The 19,435-nt window shown below is 57.6% G+C and overlaps 1 protein-coding gene across 2 annotated transcripts in view; it reads right to left on the minus strand.

Moving 5' to 3' along the window:
- LOC136592316 (zinc finger protein 585B-like) overlaps positions 1–18,792 on the minus strand; it is a 98,153-nt gene extending 79,361 nt beyond the window's left edge. For both annotated transcript variants that reach the window (XM_066588591.1, XM_066588590.1), the window contains exon 1: positions 18,678–18,792. The gene's annotated coding sequence lies outside the window, so the exon portion shown is untranslated. The remainder of the gene's footprint in view (positions 1–18,677) is intronic.
- Positions 18,793–19,435: the final 643 nt, after the last annotated feature.

Raw genomic sequence — 19,435 nt, forward strand, 5'->3', positions numbered from 1 at the left:
CACCTCCTCCTGTCCGTACATCACCCAGCCCGCACACTACACACCACCGTACATCACCTCCTCCTGTATGTACATCACCCAGCCCGCACACTACACACCACCGTACATCACCTCCTCCTGTATGTACATCACCCAGCCCGCACACTACACACCACACCGTACATCACCGCCTCCTGTCCGTACATCACCCAGCCCGCACACTACACACCACCGTACATCACCCAGCCCGCATACTACACACCACCGTACATCACCTCCTCCTGTCCGTACATCACCCAGCCCGCACACTACACACCACCGTACATCACCTCCTCCTTTCCATACATCACCCAGCCCGCACACTACACACCAGCGTACAGCACCGCCTCCTGTCCGTACATCACCCAGCCCGCACACTACACACCACCGTACATCACCCAGCCCGCATACTACACACCACCGTACATCACCTCCTCCTGTCCGTACATCACCCAGCCCGCACACTACACACCAGCGTACATCACCTCCTCCTGTCCATACATCACCCAGCCCGCACACTACACACCACCGTACATCACCCAGCCCGCATACTACACACCATCGTACATCACCCAGCCCGCACACTACACACCACTGTACATCACCTCCTACTGTCTGTACATCACCCAGCCCGCACACTACACACCGCCGTACATCACCCAGCCCACACACTACACACCACCGTACATCAACTCCTCCTGTCTGTACATCACCCAGCCCGCACACTGCACACCACCGTACATCACCTCCTCCTGTCTGTACATCACCCAGCCCGCACACTACACACCACTGTACATCACCTCCTCCTGTCCGTACATCACCCAGCCCGCACACTACACACCACTGTACATCACCTCCTACTGTCTGTACATCACCCAGCCCGCACACTACACACCGCCGTACATCACCCAGCCCACACACTACACACCACCGTACATCAACTCCTCCTGTCTGTACATCACCCAGCCCGCACACTACACACCACCATACATCACCTCCTCCTGTCCGTACATCACCCAGCCCGCACACTACACACCACCGTACATCACCTCCTCCTGTCTGTACATCACCCAGCCCACACACTACACACCACCGTACATCACCTCCTCCTGTTCGTACATCACCCAGCCCGCACACTCCACACCACCGTACATCACCCAGCCCGCACACTACACACTACCGTACATCACCTCCTCCTGTCCGTACATCACCCAGCCCACACACTACACACCACTGTACATCACCCAGCCCGCACACTACACACCACACCGTACATCACCGCCTCCTGTCCGTACATCACCCAGCCCGCACACTACACACCACCGTACATCACCTCATCCTGTCCGTACATCACCCAGCCCACACACTACCCACCACCGTACATCACCTCCTCCTGTCCGTACATCACCCAGCCCGCACACTACACACCGCCGTACATCACCCAGCCCGCACACTACCCACCACCGTACATCACCTCCTCCTGTCCGTACATCACCCAGCCCGCACACTACACACCGCCGTACATCACCCAGCCCGCACACTACCCACCACCGTACATCACCTCCTCCTGTCCGTACATCACCCAGCCCACACACTACACACCACTGTACATCACCCAGCCCGCACACTACCCACCACCGTACATCACCTCCTCCTGTCCGTACATCACCCAGCCCGCACACTACACACCACCGTACATCACCTCCTCCTGTCCGTACATCACCCAGCCCGCACACTACACATCACCGTACATCACCTCCTCCTGTCCGTACATCACCCAGCCCGCACACTACACACCACCGTACATCACACAGCCCGCACACTACACATCACCGTACATCACCTCCTCCTGTCCATACATCATCCAGCCCGCACACTACACACCACCGTACATCACCCAGCCCGCACACTACACACCACCGTACATCACCTCCTCCTGTCCGTACATCACCCAGCCCGCACACTACACACCACCGTACATCACCTCCTCCTGTCCGTACATCACCCAGCCCGCACACTACACATCACCGTACATCACCTCCTCCTGTCCGTACATCACCCAGCCCGCACACTACACACTACACCGTACATCACCGCCTCCGGTCCGTACATCACCCAGCCCGCACACTACACACCAGCGTACATCACCTCCTCCTGTCCATACATCACCCAGCCCGCACACTACACACCAGCGTACAGCACCGCCTCCTGTCCGTACATCACCCAGCCCGCACACTACACACCACCGTACATCACCCAGCCCGCATACTACACACAACCGTACATCACCCAGCCCGAACACTACACACCAGCGTACATCACCTCCTCCTGTCCATACATCACCCAGCCCGCACACTACACACCACCGTACATCACCCAGCCCGCATACTACACACCATCGTACATCACCCAGCCCGCACACTACACACCACCGTACATCACCTCCTCCTGTCCGTACATCACCCAGCCCGCACACTACACACCAGCGTACATCACCTCCTCCTGTCCATACATCACCCAGCCCGCACACTACACACCACCGTACATCACCCAGCCCGCATACTACACACCATTGTACATCACCCAGCCCGCACACTACACACCATCGTACATCACCCAGCCCGCACACTACACATCACCGTACATCACCTCCTCCTGTCCGTACATCACCCAGCCCGCACACTACACACCACCGTACATCACCTCCTCCTGTCCGTACATCACCCAGCCCACACACTACCCACCACCGTACATCACCTCCTCCTGTCCGTACATCACCCAGCCCGCACACTACACACCAGCGTACATCACCTCCTCCTGTCCATACATCACCCAGCCCGCACACTACACACCAGCGTACATCACCTCCTCCTGTCCATACATCACCCAGCCCGCACACTACACACCAGCGTACAGCACCGCCTCCTGTCCGTACATCACCCAGCCCGCACACTACACACCACCGTACATCACCCAGCCCGCATACTACACACCACCGTACATCACCTCCTCCTGTCCGTACATCACCCAGCCCGCACACTACACACCAGCGTACATCACCTCCTCCTGTCCATACATCACCCAGCCCGCACACTACACACCACCGTACATCACCCAGCCCGCATACTACACACCATCGTACATCACCCAGCCCGCACACTACACACCACCGTACATCACCTCCTCCTGTCCGTACATCACCCAGCCCGCACACTACACACCAGCGTACATCACCTCCTCCTGTCCATACATCACCCAGCCCGCACACTACACACCACCGTACATCACCCAGCCCGCACACTACACACCACCGTACATCACCCAGCCCGCATACTACACACCATTGTACATCACCCAGCCCGCACACTACACACCATCGTACATCACCCAGCCCGCACACTACACATCACCGTACATCACCTCCTCCTGTCCGTACATCACCCAGCCCGCACACTACACACCACCGTACATCACCTCCTCCTGTCCGTACATCACCCAGCCCACACACTACACACCAGCGTGCATCACCTCCTCCTGTCCATACATCACCCAGCCCGCACACTACACACCACCGTACATCACCCAGCCCGCACACTACACACCACCGTACATCACCTCCTCCTGTCCGTACATCACCCAGCCCGCACACTACACACCACCGTACATCACCCAGCCCGCACACTACACACCACCGTACATCACCCAGCGGCTACACTACACACCACCGTACATCACCCAGCCCACACACTACACACCACCGTACATCACCTCCTCCTGTCCGTACATCACCCAGCCCGCACACTACACAAGACCGTACATCACCCACCCCCCACACTACACACCACCGTACATCACCCAGCCCGCACACTACACACCGCCGTACATCACCCACCCGCACACTACACACCACCGTACATCACCTCCTCCTGTCCGTACATCACCCAGCCCGCACACTACACACCACCGTACATCACCCAGCCCGCACACTACACACCACCGTACATCACCCAGCGCCTACACTACACACCACCGTACATCACCCAGCCCGCACACTACACACCACCGTACATCACCCAGCGCCTACACTACACACCACCGTACATCACCCAGCCCGCACACTACACAGGGCCGTACATCACCTAGCCCGCACACTACCCACCACCGTACATCACCTCCTCCTGTCCGTACATCACCCAGCCCGCACACTACACACCACCGTACATCACCTCCTCCTGTCCATATATCACCCAGCCCGCACACTACACACCACCGTACATCACCCAGCCCGCACACTACACACCACCGTACATCACCTCCTCCTGTCAGTACATCACCCAGCCCGCACACTACACACCGCCGTACATCACCTCCTCCTGTCCATACATCACCCAGCCCGCACACTACACACCACCGTACATCACCTCCTCCAGTCCGTACCATCACCCAGCCCGCACACTACATACCACCGTACATCACCTCCTCCTGTCCGTACATCACCCAGCCCACACACTACACACCACCGTACATCACCTCCTCCTGTCCGTACATCACCCAGCCCGCACACTACATACCACCGTACATCACCCAGCCCGTACACTGCACACCACCGTACATCACCCAGCGCCTACACTACACACCAACGTACATCACCCAGCCCGCACACTACACACCACCGTACATCACCCAGCCCACACACTACACACCACCGTACATCACCTCCTCCTGTCCATACATCACCCAGCCCGCACACTACACACCACCGTACATCACCTCCTCCTGTCCGTACATCACCCAGCCCGCACACTACACACCACCGTACATCACCCAGCCCGCACACTACACACCACCGTACATCACCCAGCCCGCACACTACACACCACCGTACATCACCCAGCCCGCACACTACACACCACCGTACATCACCCAGCCAGCACACTACACACCACCGTACATCACCCAGCCCACACACTACACACCTCCGTACATCACCTCCTCCTGTCCATACATCACCCAGCCCGCACACTACACACCACCGTACATCACCCAGCCCGCACACTACACACCACCGTACATCACCCAGCCCACACACCACCGTACATCACCCAGCCCACACACTACACACCACCGTACATCACCTCCTCCTGTCCGTACATCACCCAGCCCGCCCACTACACACTACCGTACATCACCTCCTCCTGTCCGTACATCACCCAGCCCGCACACTACACACCACCGTACATCACCCAGCCCGCACACTACACACCACCGTACATCACCCAGCGCCTACACTACACACCACCATACATCACCCAGCCCGCACACTACACACCACCGTACATCACCTCCTCCTGTCCGTACATCACCCAGCCCACACACTCCACACCCCCGTACATCACCCAGCCCGCACACTGCACACCGCCGTACATCACCCAGCCCGCATACTACACACCACCGTACATCACCTCCTCCTGTCCGTACATCACCCAGCCCGCACACTACACACCACCGTACATCACCTCCTCCTGTCCGTACATCACCCAGCCCGCACACTACACACCACCGTACATCACCCAGCCCGCACACTACACACCACCGTACATCACTTCCTCCTGTCCATATATCACCCAGCCCGCACACTACACACCACCGTACATCACCCAGCCCGCACACTACACACCACCGTACATCACCTCCTCCTGTCAGTACATCACCCAGCCCGCACACTACACACCGCCGTACATCACCTCCTCCTGTCCATACATCACCCAGCCCGCACACTACACACCACCGTACATCACCTCCTCCTGTCAGTACATCACCCAGCCCGCACACTACACACCACCGTACATCACCTCCTCCTGTCAGTACATCACCCAGCCCACACACTACACACCACCGTACATCACCTCCTCCTGTCAGTACATCACCCAGCCCGCACACTACACACCGCCGTACATCACCTCCTCCTGTCCATACATCACCCAGCCCGCACACTACACACCACCGTACATCACCTCCTCCTGTCAGTACATCACCCAGCCCGCACACTACACACCACCGTACATCACCTCCTCCTGTCAGTACATCACCCAGCCCGCACACTACACACCACCGTACATCACCTCCTCCTGTCAGTACATCACCCAGCCCGCACACTACACACCACCGTACATCACCTCCTCCTGTCAGTACATCACCCAGCCCACACACTACACACCACCGTACATCACCTCCTCCTGTCCATACATCACCCAGCCCGCACACTACACACCACCGTACATCACCTCCTCCAGTCCGTACCATCACCCAGCCCGCACACTACACACCACCGTACATCACCTCCTCCTGTCCGTACATCACCCAGCCCACACACTACACACCACCATACATCACCTCCTCCTGTCCGTACATCACCCAGCCCACACACTACACACCACCGTACATCACCTCCTCCTGTCCGTACATCACCCAGCCCGCACACTACATACCACCGTACATCACCCAGCCCGTACACTGCACACCACCGTACATCACCCAGCGCCTACACTACACACCAACGTACATCACCCAGCCCGCACACTACACACCACTGTACATCACCCAGCCCACACACTACACACCACCGTACATCACCTCCTCCTGTCCGTACATCACCCAGCCCGCACACTACACACCACCGTACACCTCCTCCTGTCCGTACATCACCCAGCCCGCACACTACACACCACCGTACATCACCCAGCCCGCACACTACACACCACCGTACATCACCCAGCCCGCACACTACACACCACCGTACATCACCCAGCCCGCACACTACACACCACCGTACATCACCCAGCCAGCACACTACACACCACCATACATCACCCAGCCCACACACTACACACCTCCGTACATCACCTCCTCCTGTCCATACATCACCCAGCCCGCACACTACACACCACCGTACATCACCCAGCCCGCACACTACACACCACCGTACATCACCCAGCCCACACACTACACACCACCGTACATCACCTCCTCCTGTCCGTACATCACCCAGCCCGCCCACTACACACTACCGTACATCACCTCCTCCTGTCCGTACATCACCCAGCCCGCACACTACACACCACCGTACATCACCCAGCCCGCACACTACACACCACCGTACATCACCCAGCGCCTACACTACACACCACCATACATCACCCAGCCCGCACACTACACACCACCGTACATCACCTCCTCCTGTCCGTACATCACCCAGCCCACACACTCCACACCCCCGTACATCACCCAGCCCGCACACTGCACACCGCCGTACATCACCCAGCCCGCATACTACACACCACCGTACATCACCTCCTCCTGTCCGTACATCACCCAGCCCGCACACTCCACACCACCGTACATCACCCAGCCCGCATACTACACACCACCGTACATCATCTCCTCCTGTCTGTACATCACCCAGCCCGCACACTACACACCACCGTACATCACCTCCTCCTGTCCGTACATCACCCAGCCCGCACACTACACACAACCGTACATCACCTCCTCCTGTCTGTACATCACCCAGCCCACACACTACACACCACCGTACATCACCTCCTCCTGTCCGTACATCACCCAGCCCGCACACTCCACACCACCGTACATCACCCAGCCCGCACACTACACACCACCGTACATCACCCAGCCCGCACACTACACACCACCGTACATCACCTCCTCTTGTCCGTACATCACCCAGCCCGCACACTACACACCACCGTACATCACCCAGCGCCTACACTACACACCACCGTACATCACCCAGCCCGCACACTACACACCATCGTACATCACCCAGCCCGCACACTACACACCACCGTACATCACCTCCTCCTGTCCGTACATCACTCAGCCCGCACACTCCACACCACCGTACATCACCTCCTCCTGTCTGTACATCACCCAGCCCGCACACTACACACCATCGTACACCACCTCCTCCTGTCCGTACATCACCCAGCCCGCACACTGCACACCGCCGTACATCACCCAGCCCGCATACTACACACCACCGTACATCACCTCCTCCTGTCTGTACATCACCCAGCCCGCACACTACACACCGCCGTACATCACCCAGCCCGCATACTACACACCACCGTACATCACCTCCTCCTGTCTGTACATCACCCAGCCCGCACACTCCACACCACCGTACATCACCTCCTCCTGTCCGTACATCACCCAGCCCGCACACTACACACCACCGTACATCACCTCCTCCTGTCCGTACATCACCCAGCCCGCCCACTACACACCGCCGTACATCACCCAGCGCCTACACTACACACCGCCGTACATCACCCAGCCCGCACACTACACACCACAGTACAACACCTCCTCCTGTCCGTACATCACCCAGCCCGCACACTACACACCACCGTACATCACCTCCTCCTGTCCGTACATCACCCAGCCCGCCCACTACACACCGCCGTACATCACCCAGCGCCTACACTACACACCGCCGTACATCACCCAGCCCGCACACTACACACCACAGTACAACACCTCCTCCTGTCTGTACATCACCCAGCCCGCACACTACACACCGCCGTACATCACCCAGCCCGCACACTACACACCACCGTACATCACCTCCTCCTGTCCGTACATCACCCAGCCCGCACACTCCACACCACCGTACATCGCCCAGCCCGCATACTACACACCACCGTACATCATCTCCTCCTGTCTGTACATCACCCAGCCCGCACACTACACACCACCGTACATCACCTCCTCCTGTCCGTACATCACCCAGCCCGCACACTACACACCACCGTACATCACCTCCTCCTGTCTGTACATCACCCAGCCCACACACTACACACCACCGTACATCACCTCCTCCTGTCCGTACATCACCCAGCCCGCACACTCCACACCACCGTACATCACCCAGCCCGCACACTACACACCACCGTACATCACCCAGCCCGCACACTACACACCACCGTACATCACCTCCTCTTGTCCGTACATCACCCAGCCCGCACACTACACACCACCGTACATCACCCAGCCCGCACACTACACACCACCGTACATCACCCAGCCCGCACACTACACACCATCGTACATCACCCAGCCCGCACACTACACACCACCGTACATCACCTCCTCCTGTCCGTACATCACTCAGCCCGCACACTACACACCATCGTACACCACCTCCTCCTGTCCGTACATCACCCAGCCCGCACACTGCACACCGCCGTACATCACCCAGCCCGCATACTACACACCACCGTACATCACCTCCTCCTGTCTGTACATCACCCAGCCCGCACACTACACACCGCCGTACATCACCCAGCCCGCATACTACACACCACCGTACATCACCTCCTCCTGTCTGTACATCACCCAGCCCGCACACTCCACACCACCGTACATCACCTCCTCCTGTCCGTACATCACCCAGCCCGCACACTACACACCACCGTACATCACCTCCTCCTGTCCGTACATCACCCAGCCCGCCCACTACACACCGCCGTACATCACCCAGCGCCTACACTACACACCGCCGTACATCACCCAGCCCGCACACTACACACCACAGTACAACACCTCCTCCTGTCTGTACATCACCCAGCCCGCACACTACACACCGCCGTACATCACCCAGCCCGCACACTACACACCACCGTACATCACCTCCTCCTGTCCGTACATCACCCAGCCCGCACACTACACACCACCGTACATCACCCAGCCCGCACACTACACACCACCGTACATCACCTCCTCCTGTCTGTACATCACCCAGCCCGCACACTACACACCACCGTACATCACCCAGCCCGCATACTACACACCACCGTACATCACCTCCTCCTGTCCGTACATCACCCAGCCCGCACACTACATACCGCCGTACATCACCCAGCCCACACACTACACACCACTGTACATCACCTCCTCCTGTCCGTACATCACCCAGCCCGCCCACTACACACCACCGTACATCACCCAGCCCGCACACTACCCACCACCGTACATCACCTCCTCCTGTCCATACATCACCCAGCCCGCACACTACACACCACCGTACATCACCTCCTCCTGTCCGTACATCACCCAGCCCGCACACTACACACCACCGTACATCACCTCCTCCTGTCCGTACATCACCCAGCCCACACACTACACACCACCGTACATCACCTCCTCCTGTCCGTACATCACCCAGCCCGCACACTACACACCACCGTACATCACCCAGCCCGCACACTACACACCACCGTACATCACCTCCTCCTGTCCCTACATCACCCAGCCCGCACACTACACACCACCGTACATCACCCAGCCCGCACACTACACACCACTGTACATCACCTCCTCCTGTCCATACATCACCCAGCCCGCACACTACACACCACCGTATATCACCCAGCCCGCATACTACACACCACCGTACATCACCTCCTCCTGTCCGTACATCACCCAGCCCGCACACTACACACCACCATACATCACCTCCTCCTGTCTGTACATCACCTCCTCCTGTCCGTACATCACCCAGCCCGCACACTACACACCACCGTACATCACCCAGCCCGCACACTACACACCACCGTACATCACCTCCTCCTGTCCATACATCACCCAGCCCGCACACTACACACCACCGTATATCACCCAGCCTGCATACTACACACCACCGTACATCACCTCCTCCTGTCCGTACATCACCCAGCCCGCACACCACACACCACCGTACATCACCCAGCCCACACACTACACACCACCGTACATCACCTCCTCCTGTCCGTACATCACCCAGCTCGCACACTACACACCACCGTACATCACCCAGCCCACACACTACACACCACCGTACATCACCTTCTCCTGTCCGTACATCACCCAGCCCGCACACTACACACCACCGTACATCACCTCCTCCTGTCCGTACATCACCCAGCCCGCACACTACACACCACCATACATCACCTCCTCCTGTCCGTACATCACCCAGCCCACACACTACACACCACCGTACATCACCTCCTCCTGTCCGTACATCACCCAGCCCGCACACTACACACCACCGTACATCACCCAGCCCGCACACTACACACCACCGTACATCACCTCCTCCTGTCCGTACATCACCCAGCCCGCACACTACACACCACCGTACATCACCCAGCCCGCACACTACACACCACCGTACATCACCTCCTCCTGTCCGTACATCACCCAGCCCACACACTACACACCACTGTACATCACCTCCTCCTGTCCGTACATCACCCAGCCCGCACACTACACACCACCGTACATCACCCAGCCCACACACTACACACCACTGTACATCACCTCCTCCTGTCCGTGCATCACCCAGCCCACACACTACACACCACTGTACATCACCTCCTCCTGTCCGTACATCACCCAGCCCGCACACTACACACCACCGTACATCACCCAGCGCCTACACTACACACCACCGTACATCACCTCCTCCTGTCCGTACATCACCCAGCCCACACACTACACACCACCGTACATCACCCAGCCCGCACACTACACACCACCGTACATCACCTCCTCCTGTCCGTACATCACCCAGCCCACACACTACACACCACCGTACATCACCCAGCCCGCACACTACACACCACCGTATATCACCTCCTCCTGTCTGTACATCACCCAGCCCACACACTACACACCACCGTACATCACCTCCTCCTGTCCATACATCACCCAGCCCACACACTACACACCACCGTACATCACCCAGCCCGCACACTACACACCACCGTATATCACCTCCTCCTGTCTGTACATCACCCAGCCCGCACACTACACACCACCGTACATCACCTCCTCCTGTCCGTACATCACCCAGCCCGCACACTACACACCACCGTACATCACCCAGCCCACACACTACACACCACCGTACATCACCTCCTCCTGTCCGTACATCACCCAGCCCACACACTATACACCACCGTACATCACCCAGCCCGCACACTACACACCACCGTACATCACCCAGCCCGCACACTACACACCACCGTACATCACCTCCTCCTGTCCGTACATCACCCAGCCCGCACACTACACACCACCGTACATCACCTCCTCCTGTCCGTACATCACCCAGCCCGCACACTACACACCACCGTACATCACCTCCTCCTGTCTGTACATCACCCAGCTCATACACTCCACACCACCATACATCCCCTCCTCCTGTCCGTACATCACCCAGCCCACACACTACACACCGCCGTATATCACCTCCTCCTGTCTGTACATCACCCAGCCCGCACACTACACACCACCGTACATCACCTCCTCCTGTCCGTACATCACCCAGCCCGCCCACTACACACCACCGTACATCACCCAGCCCGCACACTACCCACCACCGTACATCACCTCCTCCTGTCCATACATCACCCAGCCCGCACACTACACACCACCGTACATCACCTCCTCCTGTCCGTACATCACCCAGCCCGCACACTACACACCACCGTACATCACCTCCTCCTGTCCGTACATCACCCAGCCCACACACTACACACCACCGTACATCACCTCCTCCTGTCCGTACATCACCCAGCCCGCACACTACACACCACCGTACATCACCCAGCCCGCACACTACACACCACCGTACATCACCTCCTCCTGTCCCTACATCACCCATCCCGCACACTCCACACCCCCGTACATCACCTCCTCCTGTCCGTACATCACCCAGCCCGCACACTACACACCACCGTACATCACCTCCTCCTGTCTATACATCACCCAGCCCACACACTACACACCACCGTACATCACCCAGCCCGCACACTACACACCACCGTACATCACCTCCTCCTGTCCCTACATCACCCAGCCCGCACACTACACACCACCGTACATCACCCAGCCCGCACACTACACACCACCGTATATCACCCAGCCTGCATACTACACACCACCGTACATCACCTCCTCCTGTCCGTACATCACCCAGCCCGCACACTACACACCACCGTACATCACCTCCTCCTGTCCGTACATCACCCAGCCCGCACACTACACACCACCATACATCACCTCCTCCTGTCCGTACATCACCCAGCCCACACACTACACACCACCGTACATCACCCAGCCCGCACACTACACACCACCGTACATCACCTCCTCCTGTCCGTACATCACCCAGCCCGCACACTACACACCACCGTACATCACCCAGCGCCTACACTACACACCACCGTACATCACCCAGCCCGCACACTACACACCACCGTACATCACCTCCTCCTGTCTGTACATCACCCAGCCCGCACACTACACACCACCGTACATCACCTCCTCCTGTCCGTACATCACCCAGCCCGCACACTACACACCACCATACATCACCTCCTCCTGTCCGTACATCACCCAGCCCACACACTACACACCACCGTACATCACCTCCTCCTGTCCGTACATCACCCAGCCCGCACACTACACACCACCGTACATCACCCAGCCCGCACACTACACACCACCGTACATCACCTCCTCCTGTCCGTACATCACCCAGCCCGCACACTACACACCACCGTACATCACCCAGCCCACACACTACACACCACCGTACATCACCTCCTCCTGTCCGTACATCACCCAGCCCACACACTACACACCACTGTACATCACCTCCTCCTGTCCGTACATCACCCAGCCCGCACACTACACACCACCGTACATCACCCAGCCCACACACTACACACCACTGTACATCACCTCCTCCTGTCCGTGCATCACCCAGCCCACACACTACACACCACTGTACATCACCTCCTCCTGTCCGTGCATCACCCAGCCCACACACTACACACCACTGTACATCACCTCCTCCTGTCCGTACATCACCCAGCCCGCACACTACACACCACCGTACATCACCCAGCGCCTACACTACACACCACCGTACATCATCCAGCCCGCACACTACACACCACCGTACATCACCTCCTCCTGTCTGTACATCACCCAGCCCGCACACTACACACCACCGTACATCACCTCCTCCTGTCCGTACATCACCCAGCCCGCACACTACACACCACCGTACATCACCCAGCGCCTACACTACACACCACCGTACATCACCTCCTCCTGTCCGTACATCACCCAGCCCACACACTACACACCACCGTACATCACCCAGCCCGCACACTACACACCACCGTACATCACCTCCTCCTGTACGTACATCACCCAGCCCACACACTACACACCACCGTACATCACCCAGCCCGCACACTACACACCACCGTATATCACCTCCTCCTGTCTGTACATCACCCAGCCCACACACTACACACCACCGTACATCACCTCCTCCTGTCCATACATCACCCAGCCCGCACACTACACACCACCGTACATCACCCAGCCCGCACACTACACACCACCGTACATCACCTCCTCCTGTCCGTACATCACCCAGCCCGCACACTACACACCACCGTACATCACCCAGCCCGCACACTACACACCACCGTACATCACCTCCTCCTGTCCGTACATCACCCAGCCCGCACACTACACACCACCGTACATCACCCAGCCCACACACTACACACCACCGTACATCACCTCCTCCTGTCCGTATATCACCCAGCCCACACACTACACACCACCGTACATCACCTCCTCCTGTCCGTACATCACCCAGCCCGCACACTACACACCACCGTACATCACCTCCTCCTGTCCGTACATCACCCAGCCCGCACACTACACACCACCGTACATCACCTCCTCCTGTCTGTACATCACCCAGCTCACACACTCCACACCACCATACATCCCCTCCTCCTGTCCGTACATCACTCAGCCCACACACTACACACCGCCGTATATCACCTCCTCCTGTCTGTACATCACCCAGCCCGCACACTACACACCACCGTACATCACCTCCTCCTGTCCGTACATCACCCAGCCCGCCCACTACACACCACCGTACATCACCCAGCCCGCACACTACCCACCACCGTACATCACCTCCTCCTGTCCATACATCACCCAGCCCGCACACTACACACCACCGTACATCACCTCCTCCTGTCCGTACATCACCCAGCCCACACACTACACACCACCGTACATCACCTCCTCCTGTCCGTACATCACCCAGCCCGCGCACTACACAACACCGTACATCACCTCCTCCTGTCCCTACATCACCCAGCCCGCACACTCCACACCCCCGTACATCACCTCCTCCTGTCCGTACATCACCCAGCCCGCACACTACACACCACCGTACATCACCCAGCCCGCACACTACACACCACCGTACATCACCTCCTCCTGTCCGTACATCACCCAGCCCGCCCACTACACACCACCGTACATCACCCAGCCCGCACACTACACACCACCGTACATCACCTCCTCCTGTCCCTACATCACCCAGCCCGCACACTCCACACCCCCGTACATCACCTCCTCCTGTCCGTACATCACCCAGCCCGCACACTACACACCACCGTACATCACCCAGCCCGCACACTACACACCACCGTACATCACCTCCTCCTGTCCCTACATCACCCAGCCCGCACACTCCACACCCCCGTACATCACCTCCTCCTGTCCGTACATCACCCAGCCCGCACACTACACACCACCGTACATCACCTCCTCCTGTCTATACATCACCCAGCCCACACACTACACACCACCGTACATCACCCAGCCCGCACACTACACACCACCGTACATCACCTCCTCCTGTCCGTACATCACCCAGCCCACACACTACACACCACCGTACATCACCCAGCCCGCACACTACACACCACCGTACATCACCTCCTCCTGTCCCTACATCACCCAGCCCGCACACTACACACCACCGTACATCACCCAGCCCGCACACTACACACCACCGTACATCACCTCCTCCTGTCCATACATCACCCAGCCCGCACACTACACACCACCGTATATCACCCAGCCCGCATACTACACACCACCGTACATCACCTCCTCCTGTCCGTACATCACCCAGCCCGCACACTACACACCACCGTACATCACCCAGCCCACACACTACCCACCACCGTACATCACCTCCTCCTGTCCGTACATCACCCAGACCGCACACTACACTCCACCGTACATCACCTCCTCCTGTCCGTACATCACCCAGCCCGCACACTACACACCACCGTACATCACCTCCTCCTGTCCATACATCACCCAGCCCGCACACTACACACCACCGTACATCACCTCCTCCTGTCCGTACATCACCCAGACCGCACACTACACTCCACCGTACATCACCTCCTCCTGTCCGTACATCACCCAGCCCGCACACTACACACCACCGTACATCACCTCCTCCTGTCCATACATCACCCAGCCCGCACACTACACACCACCGTATATCACCCAGCCCGCATACTACACACCACCGTACATCACCTCCTCCTGTCCGTACATCACCCAGCCCCCACACTACACACCACCGTACATCACCCAGCCCACACACTACACACCACCGTACATCACCTCCTCCTGTCCGTACATCACCCAGCCCGCACACTACACACCACCGTACATCACCTCCTCCTGTCCGTACATCACCCAGCCCGCACACTACACACCACCGTACATCACCCAGCCCACACACTACACACCACCGTACATCACCTTCTCCTGTCCGTACATCACCCAGCCCGCACACTACACACCACCGTACATCACCTCCTCCTGTCCGTACATCACCCAGCCCGCACACTACACACCACCATACATCACCTCCTCCTGTCCGTACATCACCCAGCCCACACACTACACACCACCGTACATCACCCAGCCCGCACACTACACACCACCGTACATCACCTCCTCCTGTCCGTACATCACCCAGCCCGCACACTACACACCACCGTACATCACCCAGCGCCTACACTACACACCACCGTACATCACCCAGCCCGCACACTACACACCACCGTACATCACCTCCTCCTGTCCGTACATCACCCAGCCCGCACACTACACACCACCGTACATCACCTCCTCCTGTCCGTACATCACCCAGCCCGCACACTACACACCACCGTACATCACCCAGCGCCTACACTACACACCACCGTACATCACCTCCTCCTGTCCGTACATCACCCAGCCCGCACATTACACACCACCGTACATCACCCAGCCCACACACTACACACCACCGTACATCACCCAGCCCGCACACTACACACCACCGTACATCACCTCCTCCTGTCCGTACATCACCCAGCCCACACACTACACACCACCGTACATCACCTCCTCCTGTCCGTACATCACCCAGCCCGCACACTACACACCACCGTACATCACCCAGCCCGCACACTACACACCACCGTACATCACCTCCTCCTGTCCGTACATCACCCAGCCCGCACACTACACACCGCCGTACATCACCTCCTCCTGTCCGTACATCACCCAGCCCACACACTACACACCACCGTACATCACCTCCTCCTGTCCGTACATCACCCAGCCCACACACTACACACCACCGTACATCACCCAGCCCGCACACTACACACCACCGTACATCACCTCCTCCTGTCTGTACATCACCCAGCCCACACACTACACACCACCGTACATCACCTCCTCCTGTCCATACATCACCCAGCCCGCACACTACACACCACCGTACATCACCCAGCCCGCACACTACACACCACCGTACATCACCCAGCCCGCACACTACACACCAGCGTACATCACCTCCTCCTGTCTGTACATCACCCAGCCCGCACACTACACACCACCGTACATCACCTCCTCCTGTCCGTACATCACCCAGCCCGCACACTACACACCACCGTACATCACCCAGCCCGCACACTACACACCACCGTACATCACCCAGCCCGCACACTACACACCACCGTACATCACCTCCTCCTGTCCGTACATCACCCAGCCCGCACACTACACACCACTGTACATCACCTCCTCCTGTCCATACATCTCCCAGCCCGCACACTACACACCACCGTACATCACCTCCTCCTGTCCGTACATCACCCAGCCCGCACACTACACACCACCGTACATCACCTCCTCCTGTCCGTACATCACCCAGCTCACACACTACACACCACCGTACATCACCAGATGTCAGCTAACTGTACTGCTGCATATATATATATCCTCTAATACCGCCTGATAACAGAGAGAACAACCCCTGATGTCAGCCTACTGTACTGCTGTATGTGTATATATATATACATATACACATACACACATACTCTGATACCGGCTGATAACAGAGAGAACAACCCCCGACGTCAGATTACCGTACTGCTGTGTGTGTATGTGTATATGTATATATATATATCTATAAAAATAATCGTCTGATACCGGCTGATAACAGAGAACAACCCTGATACCCTGATGTAAGCTTACTGTACTGCTGTGTGTGTGTATATATTTATGTCCTCTGATACTGGCTGATAACAGAGAGAACAACCCCTGATGTCAGCTTACTGTACTGCTGTATATATATATCCTCTAATACCGGCTGATAACAGAGAGAACAGCCCCCGATGTCAGCTTACCGTACTGTTGTGTGTGTGCGTATATATATATATATATATATGCTTTGACACTGGCTGATAACAGAGAGAACAGCTGATCCGCTTCAGCTCTGTATGCACTCCTAGAGCTGCAGGACCTGTGATGACCTCATTGTCATGTGACTGGGTGGGCGGGATTCAAGCCTGAAGAGGAGGGGAAGATGTTCCTCTTTGTAGGCAGTTCTTGTGGGTTGTGCAGCGCCCTCTGCTGGAGGGAGGACTGTCCTTCTGGCTGTTAGCCATGCCTCGTCTTCCTCCGTGTTTCTGGGTTTTGCTTGTTGGCTCCCCAGTATCAGCTCTGTGTGATTGTTCCCAGCAGGAGAAACCAAGTAATCCTGTAGATGTGTGGATTTCACTGGTCTGCTCCAGATCGGTTATGATGAGAAGCTTCATATTTGGACTCACGGATGCTCCCCGTGACCCCCATACCCTTCTGGTTTATTGTAAGCAAGTACACTACAGTTATACTGAATGTGACGCACCAATTACATGCATACCGCGCCCAACATCACAACAACTCCTGATTGGCCTAGTATGTAACGACGCTGATGATTAACCCCTTAGTGACGAAGCCTGTTTGCGCCTTAGTGACGGAGCCAAATTTTGGAAATCTGACATGCATCGTTCAACGTAGCATAACTCCGTAAAGGCTTTACATATCCAAGTGATTCTGACATGTTTTTTCCCACATGTTGTACTTCATTTTGGTTGTAAAAAGAGACCAATAGAATTTGTGTATA

The sequence above is a fragment of the Eleutherodactylus coqui genome, chromosome 1 (assembly GCF_035609145.1).
Source record: "Eleutherodactylus coqui strain aEleCoq1 chromosome 1, aEleCoq1.hap1, whole genome shotgun sequence".
Classification (NCBI taxonomy): domain Eukaryota; kingdom Metazoa; phylum Chordata; class Amphibia; order Anura; family Eleutherodactylidae; genus Eleutherodactylus; species Eleutherodactylus coqui.